The sequence below is a fragment of the Elgaria multicarinata genome, chromosome 4 (assembly GCF_023053635.1).
Source record: "Elgaria multicarinata webbii isolate HBS135686 ecotype San Diego chromosome 4, rElgMul1.1.pri, whole genome shotgun sequence".
Lineage (NCBI taxonomy): Eukaryota > Metazoa > Chordata > Lepidosauria > Squamata > Anguidae > Elgaria > Elgaria multicarinata.
The window spans coordinates 12313321-12333157 of NC_086174.1; positions in this window are offsets into that span (position 1 = coordinate 12313321).

A 19837-nucleotide genomic window follows, 5' to 3' on the forward strand; every position below is an offset into this window, starting at 1 on the left:
CCCTGGCACTGTGCAGGGCTGGCAATTCAAACACATGAAGAGATTCCCAATGGGAATCTTAATAATAATAATAATAATAATAATAATAATAATAATAATAATAATAATAATAATAATCCTGGTTGACACTTTCCAAGTGTGCCTTGAGCCAGGAATATTAGGAAGTGTGTGTGTGTGTGTGTGTGTGTGTGTGTGTGTGTGTGTGTGTGTGTATGTGTGATTGTCATTTAGGCCTAGCTCTCATTGCAGTGCTAAAGCTGCATCAGGGTTGTCCCACTTCAGGTTGTGGGGTGCACCGGCACCAATGACTGCATAGTCCTTAGGGTGACCCTATGAAAAGGAGGACAGGGCTCCTGTATCTTTAACAGTTGCATTGAAAAGGAAATTTCAGCAGGTGTCATTTGTATATATGAGGAACCTGGTGAAATTCCCTCTTCATCACAACAGTTAAAGCTGCAGGTGCCCTGCCCTCTTTTAAATCTGGTCACTCTAGTATAGCTCCTGCAGCTTTAACTGTTGTGATGAAAAGGAAATTTCACCAGGTTCTCCATATATACAAATGACACATACTGAAATTCCCTTTTCTATGCAGCTATTAAAGATACAGGAGCCCTGTCCTCCTTTTCATAGGGTCACCCTAATAGTCCTCCCTATATGAAACAAGTAAATAAAAAGAACCTAAAGCAGAAGCATGTCAGGGAGAAGCTTAGTTTTCTCCATAACACTTGGTTTTCTGGATGCAGGGAATTTTGCCGCACGCAGAAGTTTTCCATGCTGTGAGCTTCCCCCTCCATTCCAAAGTGGAGCAATCCAGGCGCAGGTTTAGCATCTCAGCAAGGAGGACGGTCCATCGTCGCAGGATGGATTCGGAGGCGAATCGTAATACATACAAATGCAGGAATGTTTAGAAATGATTTTTTGCCTTGTCTCCTTGCAATGAATTACGGAGCAAGAGTGCCTCCCCTTTTAGATAAGAATTATCACTTGTCGAATCAGAGGTGTCAATGTATTATTAATTAGCAGCATGCATGTTGTAAAGAGACTTGAGGGCCTTTCATTTCTTTTCTTCTTTCTTTCTCTCTTTCTTTCTTTTTTAAATGCAGTTGTATCTGCAAGGCAATGCTGCTTCCACCCGGTCTGTTTCCAGGCTAACCGTGAATAGTGCCCATTTTAAGATTACCAGATTAGGTTATTCATCACTCCCAACGTTCCCCGCTGTGCTTCTCCTATCAGTGTGCAGCCAAATCAAAACATCTCTGGAAGGCATTTCAGAATAATTGAATGCATCATAATTTCCCTATTAATACATATCTCATATTACAGATTATGCATGAAATGTTCACATTATCTGTTACTTTTTGTTAACGCCTTGCTCCTTGCCAGCAAATTTAATACACGGAGTGAATCAGCATGCCGTGATGAAGGGATAGGTTACTGATAGCCGTGTGTGTGTGTGTGTGTGTATATATATATATATATTTCTTGGATTCAGTAGAAAATTAAAGTAAATCGATCATTTTATAGCCCCACTGGAATGTCGGCAGGGGCATGTTGCTAAGCAAATGGTAATTTAAATGTACTGTGTAATTTTTTCTATGCAATTTACTGAAGGCAGGTTTTTTTATTATTATTATTTCTTGCATGCTTAATATCAGATGCTCTTTTATCTCTCAGTGCATGATGTATCAGTTATAGGCAAATTATTAATCTCGGTTTTAATCAAATGGAAAGTGATACAGCAGCCTGACAGTCCGTCATCTGGCGACAGGGATGAGTTAATTCCTGGGAACGGGCTGGATATGACTGCTCTTATCACCTCGAAAGGCACAATCTGGTTTATTCAATTATCTATTAAGGAACTTGCTGTGCTCCCAAACTGAAGTGATGCACATAAATCCAAATGAGTTGGCAGGGTGGGTGTATATTACATCCAATCATAAACAGTTATATTTCAATTTCTGTATTATTATTATTATTATTGCTTGGGGGAGAAGATCTAATCTCATGAAACCTCTCAAGGCGAGTTTTTCTGGATCAGTCAAATAGTCCATCTAGTCTAGCTTCCTGTTCCCCACAATGCTCAAGCAGATGCCTCTGGGGCCACAGCTAGACCTAAGGTTTATCCTGGGATCATCCAGGGTCACCCCTGCCTGAGCACTGGATCCCCTTTGTGTCACCTAGATGAACAGGTTTGACCCCTGGATGATCCAGGGATAAACCTTAGGTCTAGCTATGGCCTGGGAAACTCCAAAGGAGAACATGGGAGCAATATCCTTCTCCTGTGTTGACTTCCCAGCAACTGGTATACAGGGGCCTATTGCCTCTGACCCTAGAGATCGTATGCAGCCATCACAACAAGTAGCCATTGACAGAACCATACTGGATGGGGAGAAGGGCTTGCCTTAACAATCCACAGTACAGGCAGGGAAAAGGAATTGCTAAAGGAGGTTACCACCACCCTTTTATGTCCACCACAGACTGAATCAGGGGCCTCTCGGATGTTATAGGACACTCTTGAGGGTTAGGGAATAGGGGTGTCTCTGCACCCCCTCTACCCCCAAGCCTCAAGGCTTGAAGCAGTTAAATAGCAGCAATTAACTAAGGAGGAAGAAAGCACACCCAGCTCAAGAGGTAGAGATTGGGGCCACCGCTAGACCTAAGGTTTATCTTGGGATTATCCAGGGTTCACCCCAGCCTGAGCACTGGATCCCCTGTGTGTCACTCAGGCCACAGCTAGACCTAAGGTTTATCCTGGGATCATCCAGGGTTCACCCCTGCCTGAGCACTGGATCCCCTGTGTGTCACTCAGGCCACAGCTAGACCTAAGCTTTATCCTGGGATCATCTAGGGTTCACCCCTGCCTGAGCACGGGATCCCCTGTGTGTCACTAAGGCCACAGCTAGACCTAAGGTTTATCCTGGGATCATCCAGGGTTCACCCCTGCCTGAGCAAGGGATCCCCTGTGTGTCACTAAGGCCACAGCTAGACCTGAGGTTTAACCTGGGATCATCCAGGGTTCACCCCTGCCTGAGCACGGGATCCCCTGTGTGTCACTAAGGCCACAGCTAGACCTAAGGTTTATCCTGGGATCATCCAGGGTTCGCCCCTGCCTGAGCACTGGATCCTCTGTGTGTCAACCTAGATGAACAGGTTTGACCCCTGGACGATCCAGGGATAAACCTTAGGTCTAGCTATGGCCTTAGGGTGACCATATGAAAAGCTCAACTTTTATAAAAAGCTCAGCTTTTAAAGCTCAACTAAAAACTTTTCTTTTTCCTAAAGCTTTTAAAACTTGATGTTGTGCAGACTTTATACTGTTAGTTTTACCCTACCCTGTGCCTGCTTACCCTACCCTGTGCCTGTTTGCATTCTCTTCCCCTCCTTATTGTTTCATTATGATTTTATTAGAATGTAAGCCTATGCGGCAGAGTCTTGCTATTTACTGTTTTACTCTGTACAGCACCATGTACATTGATGGTGCTATATAAATAAATAAATAAATAATAATAATAATAATAATAATAATAATAATAGGAGGACAGGGCTCCTGTATCTTTAACCATTGTATTGAAAAGGGAATTTCAGCAAGTGTCATTTGTATATATGGAGAACCTGGGGGAATTTCCTCTTCATCACAACAGTTAAAGCTGCAGTGCCCTGCCCTCTTTTAAATCTGGTCACTCTAGTATAGCTCCTGTACCTTTAACTGTTGTGATGAAGAGGGAATTTGACCAGGTTCTCCATATATACAAATGACAGCTGCTGAAATTCCCTTTTCTATGCAACTGTTAAAGATACAGGAGCCCTGTCCTCCTTTTCATATGGTCACCCTATATGGCCTTAGAGCTCATCTACACCAAGCAGGATATTCCACTATGAAAGTGGTGTGAAAGCAATATATAAAAGGCAAGAGCCACACTACTGCTTTACAGCAGTATTGAAGTGCACTGACAACTGTTGGGGCCCATTGACACATACCATATACCGCCTTCAGACTGCTTTCATAGTGCTATATCCTGCCTGGTGTAGATGTTTCAATGGGCCCTAACAGTTGTCAGTGCACTTCAATGCCACAATAAAGCAGTAGTGTAGATCCGGCAGTGCACTTCAATATGGCTATAAAGCAGTAGTGTGGCTCCTGCCTTTTATACACTGCTTTCATACCTCTTTCATAATGGAATATCCTGCTTGGTGTAGATTTATATATGTAAAAGGGGATAAAAAGGTATATAGAATTCAGAGAAACCTTTGATCAATTTTTCAGGCAATAATAACAAAGCATTATCCAAACCTATCTTATATGTTACCTAAGTACGTGTCTTCTAATAGGACAGGGCCCAATCCAGGATACAAAAAGCCCCCAAACAAGTTAGCACTTGAAGATGACAGCAAAAAGGACAGTTCCAAACCTCCCACTTTTATGCTTACACCCCTGACAACTCAAAGAAGGTTTCAATAAGCCAATCACAGGTCAACTACAATAACATTTCCGATCCTTGTAAAGAACAGTAGAAATTTCTATAGGAACATAGCCAGTTACAGGAAGCCAGATTCCGGCTGAACATCAGGAAAAACTTCCTGACTGTTAGAGCAGTACAACAATGGAACCAATGACTTAGGGAGGTTGTGGTCTCTCCCACACTAGAGGCATTCAAAAGGCAGCTGGACAACCATCTGTCGGGGATGCTTTAGGGTGGATTCCTACATTGAGCAGGGGGTTGGATTCAATGGCCTTATAGGCCCCTTCCAACTCTACTATTCTATGATTCTATGATAGCTGAGACCGTTCAGTCCCAATTAGCTGAGTCTTACTCTGGCCTTGAAGGTGAGAGCTGTTGAAAGATAACAGACCCATAAAGGGTTATATCACTATGTGCCACTTCATCCTGGCCAAAGGGAGTCATCGCGCAGTTAGAGCAGAGAAGGGAAATAAAGTTCTCGACACCTACCCTTCATGAATTTACCTAATCCCCTTTTTAAATGAAGATGGGTGAGATCACCCAGTCCATCTTGAATTCCCCTGGAAATGAGCCGATTTGTTTTTTGGCATAATCAGAGAAAAATTGGGTCAGTTCTTGAGCCAGACTTGAGTCCCTGCCAGTGCCCCTATCTGGTATTAAATGTAATTTTCTAAAAAAAAAAAAAAAACCACGGGGGGGGGGAAGGGTGCACTGGGGACGAGGGATGCTAGAATAGGGAAAGGGGGAAGTGCCTCCATCCATTCCTGAGCTTTCCTCCCTTAGGAGAGAGGTTTTTGCAAACCTTGGCCAGGGGCGTGGGGTTCCCCCCACCCCCAAGCATGCTGAAACCTTCATGGGTAGTGTCCTATTAGACACAACTTTGCTAATAGAGGAAATGATCCCAAGAATACTTAGCCCATGCCAAGGGTCCAAAGCACTTCACCTACATCATTGCCATAATTCATACAAGCCGAGTTAAAAGTGGCATGTTTAACGTCACTGTCTTGATGTGTAACTCTGTCCTGGTTCGCTCATTGGTTCGGCAGGTGCAAAACTGTTAAACTTGAACGAACATTTGAATGGAACAAATTTCTCACCCAGCCCTGCCATAACTCAAGGGCCAATTCTTTTGGGTTTCTGTGTTTAGAGCTTGGGCAGTTGACAAATGCCTTATGACCACACCCGGTGGAGCCTGGGCATGGGGAGGCTATTGTGCATGGGGTGGGAGACAAGGTGGGGAGGCATGCCATAGGCAGCCTCCCCGTGGTGCTACCAGAGAAGGGAGGGGGAAATCTGAGCCTATATATTGGCTCTCACCCTTCCCCTCCTCTTTGAAGCACGGCTCCGTCCCTGTAGGAAGTATGGGCTCATTGGTTGTCCTTTAGGAGGCCAAGTAGGAATTTGTTGCTCATAATCTTTCATTAGTTATGAGTATTTTTGTCTACTTCACTCTGTAAGACAGGCACGGAGAAATAATTAGGTTTATTTGCAGGGCTGGCGCTGCCATAGAGGCAGCTAAGGCGGCGGCCTAGAGCGCCAAGCAAAGGAGGATGCCGAACGGCGCACCCGGAAGCCACTCTCCTAGAGCGGCTTCCGGGCATGCTGTTCCGAAGCTGCCACCCCACCCCCCCAGGACGCGGGGGTTGGGGTGGCAGCTTCGGAATAGCATGCCCAGAAGCCACTTGTGGAAGTGCCATTCCAAAGCCGCCACCCCGCCCCCCAACCCCAGCATCCTGGCTTCAAAGCCAGGACGCTGGGGCAGGGGACAGCTTTGGAATGGCGCACCCGGCTGGAAGCCGCTCACCTGCCTAGGGCACAAAATAGTCTGGCACCAGCCCTGTTTATTTGCAGTGTTAACAATTTGGTCATATTTGCTGATAGGCAGGTATGTGCGGGCATCTTGAGCGGGTTAGGGTCAGTGAGGATTCAAAGGCACCATTGTGTTGATGGGTAATGCCTGAGGCTCCCCAGCTGTGAGCCCCACGGCCCAGCTGGTGGTGGAAAGGGTTACCTTTGAGGCCAACCTTCCTCACTGACTTGGAGCCCCGCAGCACAAGGAGTGGTTGACATGAAAGGCCTCCCTACCCCAAAAGGGAAAGCCTGGGAGATGGCAAACATCAAGGTGCCACTCTCAGGCCGTGAAAGTCTCACCCGATGAAACAGTGGCATGAGGCTGTATTAGAGGAGATGCCCGCTTAGGTTTACCCTTTCTGCAGATCTATTTATAAATGCAGCCCTGTTTTAATCCCAACTTTGTATCCACCTCATTATTTCCCACACCCCACATTCTCACAACTGGTGGTGATCTTGTAGCGACCCAGTGCTTCTAATATTATTATGAGGCAGAAGAAGAAGCCATGTCATTGCGACTCCCGCTCATCTTGAGTAAAAAATAATAATGGCGGGCACGACATCCTCCATCCTCCCGGGACGTCATGTGCCACATGTAGACTGACAGGGAGGAACTTGCGAACATCATATCGTGAGATCATCCTTCTCCACTCCCCACTTCTAGCCATGCCCAATATCAACTCCTTCCTTTATGCTCTCCAAATACATTGTCTGGCAGCATTCGTTTTTATGATGTTCGAAAGCACCACTCGCTGCTCATCCTTCAGGTTCCCTCGACTGTGTGCAAGATCCTCCTCCAGTTGCAGCGCAAAATGCGTTATTGTCATTAATGAAAAAGTTAATGGGGCATTTTCTTATATATCCATTTACATTTTACAATTCAAGTATACAAATGATATGTACAGCAGAGAGCTTCCCCCCCCTCCCTTGCTCAAGGAAATAGTTTTTAATGTGTTTTATGAGCATCAAAATGTTGTGAATAATGATGAAGCCGGAGAATGCAAAAGCAGTGGCCATTTGGTTTATTTATTTATTTATTTATTTTATTACATTTATATACCGCCCCCCAGCCGAAGCTCTCTGGGCGGTTTACAACAATTAAAAATAGTAAACATTAAAAGTACACAAAAAAATTTAAAAACATAAAAACAGTATAAAAACAACAACAGTATCCATTTAAAACAACAATTCTGGGGTCCATTAAAAACAAACTTAACGTTATTAAATGCTGCTTAAAATGCCTGGGAGAAGAGAAAGGTCTTGACCTGGCGCCGAAAAGATAACAACGTTGGCGCCAGGCGAGCCTCATCGGGGAGATCATTCCACAGTCGGGGGGCCACCACCGAGAAGGTCCTCTCCCTTGTTGCCATCCTCCGAGCTTCCCTCGGAGTAGGCACTCGGAGGAGGACCTTAGATGTTGAGCGCAGTGTACAGGTAGGTTCATGTCGGGAGAGGCGTTCCATCAGGTATTGCGGTCCCAAGCCATGTAGGGCTTTATAGGTTAAAACCAGCACCTTGAATTGGGCTCGGAAACATATAGGCAGCCAATGCCAGCGGGCCAGAATCGGTGTTATATGCTCAAATCTTCCTGTTCCAGCTATCAATCTGGCCGCCGCATTTGGTTCACGGTGGCGGGGAGGGTTCGCTGTGATCAGCAGCCCTTGGATAAAAGGTCTGCAAAGACAACCATGCTTGAGGGAGGACGAACAGGAAGAAATGGAGGACAAGGGAGGATCTTTCGATATTCTGAGCTGGATAGCAGTTGATAGTCAGGAGGCTGCTGCTAAAGTCCCCGGGTGCAATTAGCCAAGTGCTGTCAGGGTTGTGGCCGGATGCTCCGGATTTCCCTGCAATTGACATCACTAATGTCACAACATTGGCAATGTATAGACGTCAACTGCAGATTGCTTTTGGGTCCATGTTTGACCTGAAAATCATTTCCCTGCATCCCTAGTGCTGTGCCACAGGAAAGTCCATGGAAAGTAGAGTCTTTTAAAAGTATGGATTCTGCTGGATTCACTAGGGCATCCAAGGCATGATAGAAATATAGGACGCTGCCTTATACTGGGTCAGACCATTGGTCCATCTAGCCTGGAATTGTTGAAGGTTCTCCAAGGTTTCAGGCAGGAGTCTTTCCAGCCTACATGGAGATGCAGAGAACTTAACCTGTGACCTCCGACATGGAACGCCATGGCCGCAGGCACATCTCATGTATGTGTATATGAATGGAAGCCTAGCAGCGTGGGTTGTGCGAATCGGTATGGATTACGTGTGGGTGGATGCATGGAGATCAGGCTCCACCCACTCCAGCCCCCACCTGTCATTTAAGGTGGGGCTGTAGCTCAGGGGTGGAGCTCATGCTTTGCTTGGGGAAGGTCCCAGGTTCATACCTCGGCATCTTCATGGACGGATGTATGAATTTTGCCGAATCCATTCCATCTGAGTTTGGTGGATGGTCGGGCCTCTTTCCTTCCATCAACTGTTCGTTGCCAGAATTGAATTTTTTTTTGGGGTGGGTGGGAGGAGAGATGAGAATTTTGTTCCACCCGTGCAAGTGTGCATTAGTGCAAATTCCCCTCCTATTTTTTTTTAAATGACCCACAAATCTGTGCAATCCACACGACTCAGTAAAGCCAGTCTGCAGAGCAGATTCATAGAAATCTGAACTTGGTTGAATCCATAGCAGAATTTTCCAACATCCCCATCCCCAGTGAGGACAGGGGAAATTCCTGCCTGAATCCCTGGAGAACCACCAACAGGCAGTGTTGACTAGATTGGCCTAGATGGGCCAGAGGAGGGCCAGGATCTCTTCTCGATCCTCCCAGAGTGCAGGACACGGAATAATGGGCTCAAGTTAAAGGAAGCCAGATTCCAGCTGGACATCAGGAAAAACTTCCTGACTGTTAGAGCAGTATGACAATGGAATCAGTTACCTAGGGAGGTGGTGGGCTCTCCCACACTAGAGGCCTTCAAGAGGCAGCTGGACAGCCATCTGTCAAGGATGCTTTAGGGTGGATTCCTGCATTGAGCAGGGGGTTGGACTCGATGGCCTTGTAGGCCCCTTCCAACTCTGCTATTCTATGATTCTATGATTCTAGTGGTCTGGCTTGCTATAAACCAGCTGCCTGTGTTCCACCAGATTTCCTTCGAGGGAACATGCTCCTCAGGAATAACAGGGCAGCCCACTCCTGACTTATTTATTTATTTATTACATTTATATCCCACCTTTTTTCCTCCAAGGAACCCAAGGCGGCGTACATAAGCCTCCTCCTCTCCATGTTACCCTCACAACAACAACCCTGTGAGGTGGGTTGGGCTGAGAGTCTGTGACTGGCCCAAAGTCACCCAGTGGGTTTCCATGGCCAAGGGGGGACTAGAACCCAGATCTCCCGACTCCCAGTCCAACACTTTTGCCACCACACCACACTACACCACACTGGCTTTCTTATGTGAACAATACTCTCTGTGTTGTGATAAGGCATTATGTCCTGGGGACATGACCAGGCTACTGAGAGAGGTCAAACCTCCACTTGAAGTAGCAGCAAGCTTCTCCACCACCACGTGAGAAAAGAAAGGAAAACTCTCAGCAATCCCAGAATTCTCCGTGTACCAGCTTCTATTCTACATCAGCTCACGTTTGAACAGCATATTTTAACATTCCTTTCTACAGCCCCCATCGTTCTCTCTTCCTAAATTACCATTTTCATTTTATTTCAAGTAGAAGGATGGAGGTTTGGTTCAGACTTCAGACTTAATGGGGTGGGCCAAGGAAATACAAATTTCTCCCCCCCCCTTCCTCCAAGAAATGGAAAAACACAAACAAAATGTGTGAAAATTGTAATGACAAGTTGGTACCATGTTATTTAGTAAGCTTGGAGTAATTAACTCGGATGTAGTAGTAAAACAAAAGCTTCTAGCAAAAGTGCTAAAAGCAATGTTTTAAGGAAATCTGTTGAATTCTTAAGTACAAGGAGAAATTTGAGTTGGCTAAATTTGCCATTGGAGCAATCTCATGGTAACTTTGTAGGAAGATTATCAATATACAGTATTACCTCAGAAAGAAAAATGAGGACGGATGCTTGTGGTTGCCAGTTTTCTTCAGTGTAAATTCTAGGGCTTTGCTGCCCCCGCCCCACGATCCACCTCGGAGGCCTATCCAGAGTCCCTGAAGCAGGCCCAATCCCCCTCGGGTCTGCCTTGGGGGTTCCCGATCCGCCTGGGAACCAAAGCTGAGGCGAAATTCGGACCCTCCGAGGTGACTCTCCTCACTTAACTGGTGCCGCCGGCGGACACAGGTAAGTGGGGGAGGGGGCTTACCTGGGGGGCCCTGCAGCTGCTGCTGGCTTGCGTCCGGCGGCTTCTACTCGAGGACGCTAAAGGGCGGATGCAGCTAGGTTATTTGAGAGTCTGGACTTATGGGAGTGGGGGGCTCTTTCAGGGCCAGCGTGAAAGATAGACATACTTAGGTACATGCTGAGGGCCCACACTGTAATGGAGGGGGGCACTAACCACAGCCCCCTAGACTTGCTCCTCCTCTTCCTGATTGCAACCGGGCCAGTGTGGTGTAGTGGCTAAAGTGTTGGACTGGAAGTCGGGAGATCCAGGTTCTAGTCCCCACTCAGCCATGGAAACCCACTGGGCGAGTTTTGGGACAGTCACAGACTCTCAGCCCAACCTACCTCACAGGGTTGTTGTTGTGAGGATAGAAATGGAGAGGAGGAGGAGGAGGAGGAGGAGGAGGAGGAGGAGGATATGTACACCGCCTTGGGTTCCTTGGAGGAAAAAAGGCGGGATATAAATGCAAAAATAAATAAATAAATAAATAAATAAACAAACAAACAAGGTGTGCGTTGTGCCTACACTGTGCTCCTTCTAACACCTAGTGAAGACCTTTCGATTTTCCCTAGGCATTTTAGTCTTTTAGCTCTCTCGTTTTAAATTTCTTATTGTGCTTTAAATCACTGCCTTGCTGCGAGGTTTTATTTGGGTTTCACTTTTTTATGGTGTCACTTTAAACTTTTAAACCTTAGATTGTATTTCATGCGGCGTTTCATGGCTTTAATTCTTGTGCGCCGCCCTGGAGAACTTCAGCTATTGGACGGTATAGAAATGCAATAAACAAAGAAATAAATAGATAAAATAGGGTGTCCCTATGGAAAGGAGGACAGGGCTCCTGGATCTTTAACAGTTGTATAGAAAAGGGAATTTCAGCAGGTGTCATTTGTATGCCTGCAGCACCTGGTGAAATTCCCTCTTCATCACAGCAGTTAAAGCTGCAGGAGCTATACTAGAGTGACCAGATACAAAAAGTGGGCAGGGTTTCTGCAACTTTAACTGTTGTGAAGCATGCATACAAATGACACCTGCTGAAATTCCCTTTTCTATACAACTATTAAAGGTGCAGGAGCCCTGTCCTCTTTTTCCTATGGTCACCCTAGATAAAACCTTCTTGTTCACCTGCCTCTTGCACTGGCCCAGAGAACGGCATTGGTGAGAAGGAGCAGCGGCAAATACCACTGGCTACTTCCTCTCTGTAGCTGGAGTGTTGGACTGGGAGTCGGGAGGTCTGGGTTCTAGTCCCCACTCGGCCGTGGAAACCCACTGGGTGAATTTGGGCCAGTCACAGACTCTAAGCCCAACCTACCTCACAAGATCGTTGTGAGGATAACATGGAGAGGAGGAGGATTATGTACTCCGCCTTGGGTTCCTTGCAGGAAAAAAGGAAGAAAGGAAAGGAACCTCTCGTGCAAGCACTTGAGTCATTGCTGACTCCTAGAGGGACGCCTGCTTTCACTGACGTTTTCTTGGCAGACTTTGTAGAGGGGTGGTTTGCCATTGCCTTCCCCAGTCGCAGATTCCTTTCCCCCAGCTAGCTGGGTACTCATTTTACCGACCTCGGAAGGATGGAAGGCTGAGTCGACCTGAGCCAGCTGCCAGAGAACCAGCTTCCGCTGGGATCGAACTCAGGCCATGAGGAGAATTTCGGCTGCAGTAACTGCTGCTTTACCACTCTGCGCCACACGAGGCTCTTGCAGGAAAAAAGGCGGGATATAAATGTAATAATAAATATCAAGCAAACAGGTGGTAGCAGTGATGAAGAAGAGGATGAAGTGCAATAGAAACTGGGGGCAATGGTGGTGAGAAGGTAGACTCACTGGGAGAGATGGTCCATTGAGGATGTCTTGTCCAACAGCCATCCAAACCCTGTAGCTGGCCCTGGGCGTTTTAGATAGCGGTATGTACTACTTCACTTCCTTTCTGATTGTTTGTCCCCTCCCAGTTATTCTTAGAGGGACCCCTGGTGTTCTGCCCCGAAGACTGGTCCTGAAGGCACTGCTGGCTTCAGTCGAAATAGAAACACGAACTTCGTGTCAAAGGCTATTTGCGACAGCGAGATGTCCTCCTCGCTACCGGTGAGATGCCTAAGGATGAACAGGGAACTTGCAAACTGACTGAAGAAAAGCACGCCTCCCACGTCGTTATTTAAAGATTAGCAATAAAATTAATAGTGAGGAACATCATTAAAAGGTCACTTTTGTAGAGCTGCACACGGGAGTGTGGATGACGGGTTGCTGGAAGGAATTTCCTGCGAATAGCATAGCACGGATTGAAACAGCAAGGGTGCGCACCGCAGAATGTGGACGGTGTGTTTCTTTGCTGTGTTTCGAGATAGCACTGCCGTAAACGTTCGGCCGACACCAGCTGGCTCACCTGCAGTTCTTTGCATCACTTGACTAATCACACTGCTGTGCACTATGACAATGAAGCCCAAGTGTTTCCGGGGAGATTCTGGGGAGACCTCTTGGTGTTGGACATGGATGGACACCCCATGCATACATTAGGCTATTAGGGTGAGCATATGAAAAGGAGGACAGGGCTCCTGTATCTTTAACTAGGGTGACCATATGAAAAGGAGGACAGGGCTCTTGTATCTTTAACTAGGGTGACCTTATGGGGAAGAAGAAGGACCGAGGGGACAGGAGCAGGCAGAAGTAACATCGGGGCCTGCTCCTCTTGGACTCTTCCCCCACCCCCACAGGGCAAACTGCCATCTTGGCCCTGTGGGGAAGAAGAAGGACCGAGGGGACAGGAGCAGGCAGAAGTAACATCAGGGCCTGCTCCTCTTGGACTCTTCCCCCATCCCCACAGGGCAAACTGCCATCCTGGCCCTGTGGGGAAGAAGAAAGACCGAGGGGACAGGAGCAGGCAGAAGTAACATCGGCGCCTGCTCCTCTTGGACTCTTCCCCCAGCCCCACAGGGCAAACTGCCATCCTGGCCCTGTGGGGAAGAAGAAGGACCGAGGGGACAGGAGCAGGCAGAAGTAACATCGGGGCCTGCTCCTGCTGGACTCTTTCCCCCGCCCACAGGGCAAACTGCCATCTTGGCCCTGTGGGGAAGAAGAAGGACCGAGGGGACAGGAGCAGGCAGAAGTAACATCGGGGCCTGCTCCTGTTGGACTCTCGCTCTCTCGCTCTCTCTTTCTCTCTCCTCCCTCCCTCCCTCCTGGACTCCTTTTCCTTGTGTGTCATGTCTTTATTAGACTGTAAGCCTGAGGGCAGGGACTGTCTTTTTTGCTAAGTGTAAGCCGCTCCGAGAGCCTTTTTTGGCTGAGGAGCAGGGTATAAGTATGATAAATAAATAAATTAAATAAATAAATAAATAAAAGGAGGACAGGGCTCCTGTATCTTTAACAGTTGCATATTAAATGGAATTTCTGCAGGTGTCCTTTGTATGCCTGCAGCACCTGGTGAAATTTCCTCTTCATCACAACAGTTACAGCTGCAGGAGCTATACTGCAGCTATACTGTGACCAGATTTAAAAGAGGGCAGGGCCTCTGCAGCTTTAACTGTTGTGATGAAGAGGGAATTTCACCAGGTTCCCCATATATAGAAATGACACCTGCGAAAATTCCCTTTTCAATACAACTGTTAAAGCTACAGGGGCCCTGTCCTCCTTTTCATATGGTCACCCTACATTAGGAAATACAGCAATGGCAAAAGAATTATAGTAGGTATAGGGGGCCCCTGTGGCACTCTGTATCCTGCCAATGAATGCCCCCATTGAGGCCCCACCCCCTCCCAAAAGCCCATGCCCCCCTTGTGGCTTCTCATTGGGGAGCCACAATTTACAGAAACACTTTTGTTTGCATGTGTGTATTTACCATAGTGCTGTGCCAAAAAATATTCTACTTTTGGCATTTCGGACGGGGTGGGGAAAAATAAAAACACTGGAGAATTTTCTCCTTGGGAAGGGAGACAGGTTTTCCACATACCTTTTTAAGTTTAGGCAGTTTTGAGGGGTCTTCTTTCTATTTTTTAAAAAATTCTTTTAAAAAACACCCCTGGCAGTTGCAAGAGCTGATTGGCGAGGGAGAGGCCACATGGTCTCCCAGAAGCATTCATGAAGAACCTCAAAGTGCTAGGGTGTGAGAGAAAGGAGACCCCTCAGCAACCGGCCACACTTTGAAAAGCTATGTGGAAACTCTGCCCCTGTCCCCAAGGAGAACTCCAAAATTCTCCCCTCCCTGCAAAAGTGACACACAAAAAATAATGCCTCTTCCACAAGGAGAGAGAAAAATTCTGAAAACTGGGGAGCAGGGTTCAACACAGCACTAATACATGGATATAAACGTGTGTGCGTGTGAATGGGGGGGGAGGGGGTCCGGACAAGCACATATGGGGCCTGCAATTGAGCAGTAGGGGGTGGCCCCACCCACTTTTGGCTAGGGCCCCACCCACTGCTGGCATATGCTACACGACATGCTTGCTTGGAGCCTATAGGAGCCTCGGGCCAAAAAAGGTTGCCCATACCACCCTATAGTTTCCTTCACAAAACTGCCCCCCAATAAAATACAGGTACACTGAAATAAGTCCCAAAGGGTATAGGAAAAGGAAAGGAACCTCTTGTGCAAGCACTGGATCATTACTGACTCTTGGAGGGACGCCAGCTTTCCCTGACGTTTTCTTGGCAGGCCTTATAGCGGGGTGGTTTGCCGTTGCCTTCCCTGGCCGTTATTACCTTTCGCCCAGCTAACTGGGTACTCATTTTACCGACCTCGGGAGGATGGAAGGCTGAGTCGACCCGAGCCGGCTGCCTGAAACCAGCTTCCGCTGGGATCAAACTCAGGCCGTGGGGAGAGTTTCAGCTGCAGAAACGGCTGCTTTACCGCTCTGCGCCACACTAGGCTCTTCCCCAAAGGGTATAAGGATCAGCATTATACAAAGACAGGTCCATGCAGCTGGTCCATAAAGCTAGGGATGGAAGGAGCTGTTTATTTCTGATGGATTTCAATTTCACTTTTTAAACTATATTTGTATTCCATTTCCACATTAACCTGGGATTTTTATTTAATCCTCTCAAAATATGTATTTTTAAAATATGCATTCAGATGTGCACTTTTGCTCAAAATATGCCTTTTAATGCATCTTTGGACACATTTCAACTCCCATGAACTGTGTCACAACATTTGGAGAAATGTGAAATCTGGCCAATACCTGTATCTTCAGATCCATCTATTAGTCCAAAAGGTGTAGATAAGGACATTTCACATAGGACCATGGAAAGGTCAAACTCCTCAAGCATTCCTCTGTCTAGCAAAGTCATAATAATCTCTATTTATCAAACCAAGTTCAACACATTTCTCTCACATTCTAGCATGACCAGAAACAGGGCTGCCCAAAACCTTTTTGAAATCTGAGGCAAAAGAAAAGACGGTGCCTCCCCAACCCCGCCCATTCCATGTATAAAACTAGGGTGACCATATGGAAAGGAGGACCAGGCTCGTGTATCTTTAACAGTTGTATAGAAAAGGGAATTTCAGCAGGTGTCATTTCATAGAATCATAGAATAGCAGAGTTGGAAGGGGCCTATAAGGCCATCGAGTCCAACCCCCTGCTCAATGCAGGAATCCACCCTAAAGCATCCCTGACAGAGGGTTGTCCAGCTGCCTCTTGAAGGCCTCTAGTGTGGGAGAGCCCACAACCTCCCTAGGTAACTGATTCCATTGTCGTACTGCTCTAACAGTCAGGAAGTTTTTCCTGATGTCCAGCTGGAATCTGGCTTCCTTTAACTTGAGCCCGTTATTCCGTGTCCTGCACTCTTGGAGGATCGAGAAGAGATCCTGGCCCTCCTCTGTGTGACAACCTTTTAAGTATTTGAAGAGTGCTATCATGTCTCCCCTCAATCTTCTCTTCTCCAGGCTAAGTATGTATGCACGCTGCACCTGGTGAAATTCCTTCATCACAACTGTTAAAGCTGCAGAAGCCCTGCCTACTTGACCAGATACAAAAGAGGGCAGGGCTCCTGCAGCTTTAACTGTTGTGATGAAGAGGGAGTTTCACCAGGTGTTGCAAGGATACAAATGGCACCTGCAGAAATTCCCTTTTCTATGTACCTATTAAAGATTCAGGAGTCCAATACTCCTTTGCATATAGACACCCTATGGTTGAATCTTATTTCAACACTGGTAACAGAAGATCATCCTCCACTGTATCTTAGAGCAGATTAGGGGGCGTAGAACAGGTCATGGGGTACATATAGATCTTTTCATTCTGCATCTGCCACCTCACTTCTATTTAATAGTAGGGTCTGCCAAGAAACAGAGTCTGGTTTTCTACTATGTGGCCATAGGTAGGGATGTATGAGAAATTTGTTTCAATTCATTTTTGATCAAGATCTACCCAGTTTGCAACTCCTGGACTGAACAGGGACTGAAATGCAACCTGCGGTCACAGTTCGTACATTTCTGAGGTGATTCGCAGCCCAAAATAAATGTGTTGAACAGCATGCGTACATTTGAAAATGGCACATAAAAAGCGCATACTTTTGAAAAATGTGGACAAACGTGTTTCAACTACTGGGAGAAGAAGGCGTACGTTTCAAAGATATGTACCACTGATACGTACATTTGGGGAAATGCACAGGCAAAATACACATTAATTTTCATGTGGAAATACATAGCTCATAATCTGGTATGGTCATTAGAAGGAACAATCTTCAAGGTGGAATTTGGAAAAATTTAACAAGCTTGAGTTTTGCTAATTCCCACATTTCTAACGTACCGTAGTTTAGAAGACTGGTGGTAGTTCAGTAGCAGAGGGTACCAGGATGACTGAGAGAGCACACTCTCCCCTATCAACCTGCCTGGTCACTAAGGTCATCCTGGGTGGCGGATTGCCATCATGACAAGCACAACTCCAGCACGTTCACTCCTGCGAAGTGGGAGTTGCTAATCTCAAGAACTCCCCTGTGAGGAAAGGTTAAGACATCTGGGGGTGTCTTAACTTAGAAAAGAGGTGAGAAAGACCTTAGCTAGACCTAAGGTTTATCCCGGGGTCATCCCTGCCTGCTGTCAGGGTCCAGGGCATGGGCAGCAAGGCCTTAGTGCAGGAATGCCAGGGCAGGGATGGACGGGGGTGGAACCGGCAACAGAGTCCAAGCAGGGCTGGAGGCAAAAGGCAAGGTCCAGGAGCGAGCAGGGTTCAGAGTCCAAAGCAAACAAGAGTCCAAGCAGGGCCAGAGGTGAAAAGCAAGGTCCAGAGATGAGCAGGGTTCAGAGTCCAGGAGCAACAGGGTTCAAGCAGGGCCAGAGGCCAGAGGCCAAAGGCCAAAGGCCAAAGGCCAAAGGCCAAAGGCCAAAGGCCAAAGGCAAGGCAAGGCAAGGCAAGGCAAGGCAAGGCAAGGCAAGGCAAGGCAAGGCAAGGCAAGGCAAGGCAAGGCAAGGCAAGGCAAGGCAAGGCAAGGCAAGGCACAGGAGACTGTGTTACTATGGCAATGGCTGAATTGGAAATGTCATTCTTATATAGCCCTTTCCTGGCTGCTCCCAGCTGGTCTACATCAGCTCATCGGGGAGTGCTTGCTGATAGGGTCCTGGGTCCTGCAACTACTCTGCAGCCGGCAAGGTGCACTGTGGCCGCCAGGTGGTGCTGCAGGACAGAATCCTGACACCTGCTCCCGGGATAGCCTGTGTGCCATTTACATGAACAGGGATGACCCTGGGATAAACCTTAGGTCTAGCTAAGGCATTCGACAGAGGTGTACAGAATTAGGCATGGTGTGGAGAAAGTGGTTAGAGAGACATTTCCCCCCATCTTCCCTAATACTAGAACCCGGGATCATCCCATGAAGCTGATTGGTGGGATAATCAGGAGAAGTAAAAGCAAGAACTTCTTCAAACAGTGCATATTTAAACTGTGAAATTCGCTACCACTACCACTTTGGATTGCTTTAAAGAACGGTTAGATACATTCAAGGATGTATATCAATGGCTAATAGTCTTGATGGCTATATGCTACCTCTAGTATCAGACATAGGGCTCATCTACACCAAGCAGATATTCCACTATGAAAGTGGTATATAAAATACAGGATCCACACTACTGCTTTATAGCAGGACTGAAGTGCACTGACCACTGTTGGGGCCCATTGACACTTAGGGCTTTGCTAGACCTGCCGGCTTATCCCGGCAGGGAGGCGGGGTGGCAGCGCGCTGATGTTAGCGCGCGCCGCCGCAGCTTCCAGACGCTGGACGCGCAGGGACGTCGGATCCCTGCAGCGTCCGCCATTTTTTTTTTTTTTTTAGTTTAAAGGGGCCGCGTGCGGCCCGAAGACTCTGGACTGGTAAGTCCTTTTTTAAAAACGGGGGGGGGAGGATGGCAAGGGGGGATGGTGAAGGGGAGGGTGGGTGAGAGAGCGCCGCACGCCGCCGCCCAAGCAAGCAGGCGAGCGGCGCTTGCCCGGGTGATGGAGCGCGGCGCTCTCTCACCCACCCTCCCCCTCGCCATCCCCCCTTGCCATCCTTCCCCCCCCGGCCGATGGGCACAGCACTCGTATGAGCGCTGTGCCAGGTCCGCGGCTTTTCGCGGCTACTCGCGAGTAGCCGCAAAAAGCCGCGGACCTTCCTAGACGTTTCACAGCTCCGGCCTGAGGCCGGGGCTACGAAAAAGGCGCGCCATAAGCGACTTTGCTTATGGCGCGTTGGAGGAGGCCTCAGTGCGGCCTGGGCCCGGATTCCCCTGTGCGTCATGTGGACGCACAGCAGGGAAACCGGGTCTCAAGGCGCACTAAGGCCTCGTCTAGCAAGGCCCATACCGTATACTGTTTTCATACCGCTTTCATAGTGTTATATCCTGCTTGGTGTAACTGTTGTCAGTGTACCAGTGCACTTCATTACCACTATAAGGCAGTAGTGTAGATCCTGCAGTGCACTTCAGTATCACTATAAAGCAGTAGTGTGGCTCCTGCCTTTTATATACCGCTTTCATACCACTTTCATAGTGGAATATCCTGCTTGGTGTAGATGAGCCCATAGTATGCCTACGTACATCAGTTGCTGGGGAATGTGGGTGGGAGGGTGCTGATGTACTCATGCCCTGCTTGTGGGTTTCCTCTAGGTGACTGGCTGCCCATTGTGGGAACAGAATGATAGACTAGATGGACCTTTTGTCTGATGTCACATGGTTCTTCTTATGTTCTTAAAACATCTTGCCAAAAATTCTCCCCGCCCAAGAAATCTGAAGAAAACTGA